Source organism: Miscanthus floridulus, chromosome 19 (assembly GCF_019320115.1).
Source record: "Miscanthus floridulus cultivar M001 chromosome 19, ASM1932011v1, whole genome shotgun sequence".
Lineage (NCBI taxonomy): Eukaryota > Viridiplantae > Streptophyta > Magnoliopsida > Poales > Poaceae > Miscanthus > Miscanthus floridulus.
In genome coordinates, this window is record NC_089598.1 from 21,784,341 (window position 1) to 21,791,659 (window position 7,319).

Consider the following 7,319-nt stretch of genomic DNA (forward strand, 5'->3'; position numbering starts at 1 on the left):
GTTGGGATCAAGCATGAGGTCTCCGCAATATATACTCCTCAACAAAATGATGTAGTTGAGAGGAAGAACCAGACATTGATCACTCTTTCAAGAACAATGCTTGATAAGTACAACACTCCCGAAGCTCTATGGGCAGAAGCTATCAACACCGTATGCTATGCATCTAACTGTCTATTCCTTCAAAAGTTTCTTGGCAAGACACCTTATGAGTTGCTCAATGGGAAGAAGCCGGACGTCTTCTTCTTTAGGGTGTTTGGTTGCAAATGCTACATCTACAAGAGGCGGCAACACTTAGGGAAGTTTTAAAGACGTTGTGATATTGGTTTTCTTGTTGGTTACTCATCAAAGTCCAAAGCATATAGAGTATTTAATCATGCCACTGGCTTGGTTGAAGAAACATCTGATATGGAATTTGGTGAATCTAACGACTCCTAAGGAGCACATGAGAATCTTGATGATGTAGGTGATGAACCATTGAGGGAGGCTATAAAGAATATTCTGGTTGGAGACATCAAGCCTAATGATGATGAAGATGATGTACAAATGATCAATCCACCTTCTTCATCAAGTGTGCCACAAGATGGTGAAAAAGATAGGAGAGTAGAAAATGAAGACACTCATGCCTCCCATGAGCAAATGGTGGTACAAGCATAAGATGTTGATGCTCCACAACCTCCCCCTCAAGTGGTTGATAGAAGAAATTCACCTCTACTTCAAGCTCTACTTCAAGCTCATAGGGAGTCCATCAAGGGAATAATGACTCGTTCTCAAAAGCTTGCTTCATTTATTGAACATCACTCTTTTATCTCTTGTTTTGAGCCTACCAAGGTAGAAGAAGCTCTTCAAGATCCGGATTGGATCAATGCCATGCATGAAGAGTTGAACAACTTCACCCGCAATGAAGTTTGGACTCTTGAAGAGCGACCAAAAGGTGCAAGAGTCATTGAAACAAAGTGGGTGTTCCGCAACAAGCAAGATGATCAAGGCGTTGTTGTGAGAAACAAGGCAAGACTAGTTGCAAAGGGGTTCTCTCAAGTTAAAGGTTTGGATTTTGGAGAGACCTTTGCATCGGTTGCAAGACTAGAAGCCATCTGTATCCTCCTTGCATATGCATCACATTATAAAATAAAACTATATCAAATGAATGTGAAAAGTGTATTTTTAAATGGCTTTATTAATGAACTAGTCTATATTGATCAACCTCCCGGGTTTGAAGACCCTAGATATCCTAATCATATTTATAGGTTGTCTAAGGCGTTATATGGGCTTAAGCAAGCCCCAAGAGCTTGGTATGAGCGCCTTCGAGACTTCCTCATTGAGAAGGGTTTCACCATTGGGAAGGTTGACACCACACTATTCACCAAAAAGCTTGATGGACATATCTTCATTTGCCAAGTGTATGTTGATGATATCATCTTTGGATCATCAAATAAAGATTCTTGCAAAGAGTTTGGTGAATTGATGTCGAAGTAGTTCGAGATGTCAATGATTGGAGAGCTTACATTCTTTCTTGGTTTTTAAGTCAAGCAAATGAGATAAGGAATTTTCATCTCTTAAGAGAAATATATAAATGATCTTCTTAAGAGATTCAAAATGGATGAATGTAAGCCAATCAAGACACCAATGCCAACTAATGGACATCTCGACCTAGATGAGGGAGGTAACACTGTTGATCAAACTCTCTACCACTCTATGATTAGTAGCTTGTTATATTTAACCGCATCTAGGCTCGACATCATATTTAGTGTGTGTATGTGTGCTAGATTTCAAGCTAATCCTAAGGAAACTCATTTGATTGCTGTTAAAAGAATCATTAGGTATCTTAAGCACACACCAAGCATTGGCCTTTGGTATCCCAAAGGAGCTATATTTGAATTAGTTGGCTATTCCGATTCGGATTATGCCAGTTACAAAGTTGATAGAAAAAGCACATCCGGAGGGTGCTATTTGCTTGGTAGATCACTTGCGTATTGGTCCTCCAAGAAACAAAATAGTGTAGCATTGTCCACCACCAAAGCAGAATACATTGCCGCGGGTGCTTGTTGTGTATAAATACTTTATATGAAACAAACTTTGCTAGACTATGGTGCAGTTCTAGAAAAAGTACCTCTTTTGTGCGACAATGAAAGTGCGATAAAACTTGCAAATAATCCGGTTCAACACTCTCACACCAAGCACATAGATATTCGCCATCACTTTTTTAGAGATCATATTGCAAAGAATGATATTTTATTAGAAGGTGTAAGGACCAAGGATCAATTGGCGGATATCTTCACTAAACCGCTAGATGAGGCGACTTTTTGTCGATTGCGGAATGAGCTCAATATTCTTGATTTTAGTAACTTCACTAAAAATTGAGGTTGTGTTGTCCTTTGCATTGCATTGTAATATACAACATGTTTACTTTATGGTAATGCACTCAGGGCTTGTCTACCATGGTTAAGATAACCGCCATAAAGCGTGTGAAGAAACTTAACCTTGGATCAAACTTGACAAACAACTAGATTTACTTTCAAGTATTACATTGCATATGCATGAATGTTGCTTTGTCGTTTTTCTTCAATTGCCATCTTATTGTCTATTTTCTTAAAAAGAATTATAGCCTAAGGCAAAATATTTTGAAAAATATGAGGGTTTGAGAGAGGTCACTCATATCAGTCCCAATCGGTGTTTATTTGGGTCTTATTCATGTTGGGACTTGATTGGGAACAAATAGCACGAAGGACTTTGAAGATTACTGGAAAAAGAGTGACCGAACGTTGTACCGGACTCTGAAGTCCAGCGTCCAGTCAGTTCATAGGAGGTGAACCTGCTGCGATGGAGTGACCGGACTCTACTATTCAGCATCCGGTCAGATGGTGGTTCAACGTTCAATCGAGTGAAGACGATGGAGGCAGTGTGGACTAGACTCTGGCTGCGTCTGGTCGGGGTTCACCAGACACGTCCGATCGTGATTCCAGGAGTTTTGGACCTCTCTAGAGTCGACCGGACTCTGGGTGACAGCGTCCGGTTAGTAGAAATCGTGTGGTTTCAGGACTATTTCTTCTTTTCTAATCCAATCTGTCGGGGGACCCCATATAACACCATCACCGATTGACCTAATCTTCATCCACCATGAATCTGCCGCCCCCACGCTGACTTCACCATCCCAAGCCACAGCGCCGCACCCTAGCCACCAAATCTGCCAGCGGCGCTCCTGCCCGTGCCACCTACTCCGCACCGCCTGCCCATAGTTGTGCCACGTGCCCTACTCCCATGCCTGCCCCACCACGAGCTCGTGTCTCTAGCACCATCGCGCCGCTCCTTCCCTTGCCCATGCACCGCCGCATGCCCCACGCATCTCCACGCCCGCGCCATGCTCCAGCGCCACCGCCATACCAAGCAACAACGCCACCTGTGCTCAAGCCTCTACGCCAGCAAGAAGCATCGCCGGTGCCCTAGCCACTGCTCACCGCGCCTCTTCACTGTAGTGCACCGCCAAGCCACGTCGCTAGCTTCACCAGCACCTAGAGCCCTACCTGAACCCTAGCTATCGATTCACTATGCATTGAGAACCCTAGCTTTACAGTGCCGATCCAGTGGTTCCCCGATCCGTTCCTTGTTCTTCGGTTCGCCGGTTCATCTGGTAGCAAGCCCTCATTTCCAATTTTGTATCTATTTCTTGCTTTCTTAGGGTTTCCTATCTCTAGAAATATTGTAATTATTCACATATCCGATCTATTCTAACGTGCAGTGAGTCGATGTTTCTGAGGTCTCAGTGGCAGTTGACAGTCAACTCGGGGCCAAGCTCACGAGTATGGATTGAGGGCAAGCCTCAGAAGTGACAGTTGGGAGTTGATCTTTGTTAGCGATAGTTATTCTTTTTAGATCCATTAGATGGCTCATGTCAAGAATGTCGGAGGAGGTTCCGGTGATGAGGATCTAAGGCCCCCGCCTCGCTAGCCTATAGATGCAAAAGGCAAGGCAACAAAGAAGCTAGTGATAAAGAAGCGCAAGTACCCTGATGCAGATACAGCAAGAGCAGCCGCAGTTGTAGAGGCCATAGAGCGCGTAGAGAAAGGAGGTACTCAGAGTGGTGTTGTTATTGCAGATCTGCTTTCTCCATCTATGAGGGCGACACTTGAGCGGGTTGAGCGCCGTCATGGTGGTCCAGCTAGGACTGTCATGGTTGGAGGATGGCATGTGGCTATTGATGAGAATCAGCCCTAGGGGGAGTCATAGCAGCAGCAACAGCCAGCAGAGCAGACTCAGGAGGGAGAGCAGGCTGAGGAGATAGAGCAGGCACCTCAGCCATAGCTTCGCTGCTCTAGTCATACTCGTGCTCTAGTCACACCGAGGGCAGAGACACAACGGAGAGGTTCTCGTCTGCCTCCTAGACCACAGGGTCAGCCTCTAGTGACTCATCTAGATTTGAGGGCCACCACGGCCAAGCAGGTGCAGCAGCTCAGATTTATAGACTTTGAGCAGTGGTTCCCGCCGAGGAGGAATGATCGAGCTTTAGAGGGCTTCTACACACCACTGTAGGAAGATTTTTATAATGCATATCTTAACAGTGGGGCAGTATTTAGATCTCAGAGGGTGTGCAACATTGAGTCCATTGTAGCAGTAGCTGAAGAGCATATTCATCCTTTCCTATCTTACCTACCAGGGCTGACAGATTTACTTGGACGGATAGGCTTATATGTTCCATCTTAGGTTCGTGAGTTCTATGATATACTTTGGATTGACCCGCTGCACAGATTCATTCACTTTGCTTTCAGAGGCAGAGATTATAGGCTGATGAGCTCTAGGGTCAGAGAGATACTTAGACTTTAGGAGCAGCCCATTCGGCTACATGAGATTTGCTATGGATAGACAATGCCTCCCAGATGCCCTCATGGCGGTCTTATGCCCCCTACAGATCTAGTCTACCATTGCTTCACAGAGCCTTTTAGCGAGGGGTCGAGCAGGACACCCAGTGATCTCACTCCTACTGCTAGAGTGCTTGATGCTATTATGAGGAGGACACTGCTTCCAAGGATGGGGTATCGTGAGGGCTTGAATCGCATATAGCTATGGCTACTAAACTCTCTGATGCAGCAGACTATGTTTGACATTTAGGATCTCCTTCTGTCAGAGATGGAGGATACTATTGCAGAGGGGTTCAGGGGTCACAGGCAGCTGCCATATGCTCACTAGATTACATTCTTGATCCACATAGCAGTTACTGTGAGGCCACCTGAGATGCTGGCAGAGTATAGTGGTGCTACTACAGAGTTCCATGCATACAACATGACTTAGATGATCTGCCATAGTGCAGTGAGGACTCCTAGCCAGTCACGCTGTCGTCTAGAGGTGCCAGAGATTGTAGCCCAGTAGGATGAGACTATCAAGAACATAGCAGCTACTAAGGAGGAGTAGTTAGATGCTCAGCAGGAGGGGATGGTCGTGAGCGACCCTAGTGATAGCTCAGATGATGACTACCAGCCTATCCCTCAAATGCCTCCACGACAACATGACCATGAGGCCGGTAGCTCTAGTTCAGCTCCACCTGCACCACAGACAGATCCTGCTCTACTTGGTATACTTGAGTGGATGAGGCAGGATCAGGCTCACCAGGCTCAGGAGACTGCTGCTATATTTGCATAGTTTCAGACTCGGTAGGATGAGTTCCAACGATAGCAGCAGGCGATCTAGCAGCAACAGGCTATACAGTAGTAGCATCAGGCCATGCATCAGCAGCTTTTCATGCAGCAACAGCTACTTGGGTTTATACAGCATGTAGTGACAGCTATTGGGGCTCCACCGCCATAGCCTTCACCCTAGCTTGGTCAGCCTACCACCACTTCTATGACTCTAGTTGTACAGTCTAGTGGGCTTCAGAGTCAAGGATAGCTAGCGCCATAGTTTCCTTCACCTACAGAGCAGGTGTCCTAGTGGTTTGATTTGCCAGTGCTTGCCCCGCAGTTCACTCCTCTTCATACAGGCTTTACTCTACCTCAGAGTTCGTCAGTGCTCACTCTAGTTTCTAGGAGCCTTGGTGCTTCATTCAGTGAGTTGACAGGGCAGCCTACTCCACCAGAGCTATATGTCCTAGGTCCTTCCATAGTTGCATATATTACTAGGACTACAGAGACTATCCCTTCGTCAGTTGCATCATTAGAGCAGGCAGCGCCAGTTATAGATCTGACCCAGACCCCTTCAGCATCTCTTCTAGCTACAGAGGGTCAGACTGCTCAGAGCTTAGGATCAAATGATGATGGCACACAGTTCTAGCTCACTCCTCACACCTCAACGCCCAACTCATCCACTGCAGCCCCACCAACCGACCCTTAGGTTTTGGTGTTTGACGCCAAAGGGAGAGAGGGATCAAGTATGTTAGTCTTAGGGGGAGCGATACATTTAGGGGGAGTCTATCTATTAGCTTATTGCTTATCTATTACATTTGGAGTTTTATGTGTGATACATTATGCATTCATGTTTACTATTATGCATTGAACTACTTAAGTGTGATCGTAATCGTGATATTAATGTGATCGTGATATTTATGTGATATGTGACATGTGTGCTCTCTACTTTGAATTATTTATATGTCATATCACTTGTGTTATGCTTATTTGCTTTGCTTCCGCATTTTACTCCGATGCAAATGAGCTTTATCACTTGTACTCTTGCTTATTTCATATCTTTTGAGTACATCATGTTGGCTTAGGTCATATAAGCTTGCCTAACACTTTTGTTCTTATTGTCAAAAGCTTATATGAACCAAGCATGTTAAAAACCTCATCTCTTTCACATACTCGAGGTGGTATTGTCATCAATCACCAAAAAGGGGAAGATTGAAAACATCTAGGCCTCTAGTTGTATTTTGGTGATTAATGATAATACATGATTACTGTGACTAACGTGTGTTTTGCAGAGGCAATTAAGTTAGGTCACGGTAATGGAGATCGATTGGGCTATCACGGTGGTCATGCCCCTATGATGGAAATAGTTTTGGTTTTCAAAGGATGGACGACAAGGTTAAGGATGGACTAGTTCTAAGTGTCGTTTGGTGTTGTGGAGATACTTAGAGTAGTTTAGGACTTTGTTTTTTCTTTGGCCGTACTATTAAGGGGGTATAGACGGGTAGCTTGACCTAGGTGAATCTAGTGAGTTAGGTGTGGTGCACACTTGCTAAATCTAGCACTAGGTAGCTCCTAAAAAGCCCTTAGATCCATTGGAGCAAACTTCATTCATGTATGATCGAGAGTTGGAAGTGAATGGATGGTCAAATGCTGATCGAACACTGATTCCCTAGTGACTGGACGCTGGCGCAGAGTCCGGTTAGTTCATTTGAT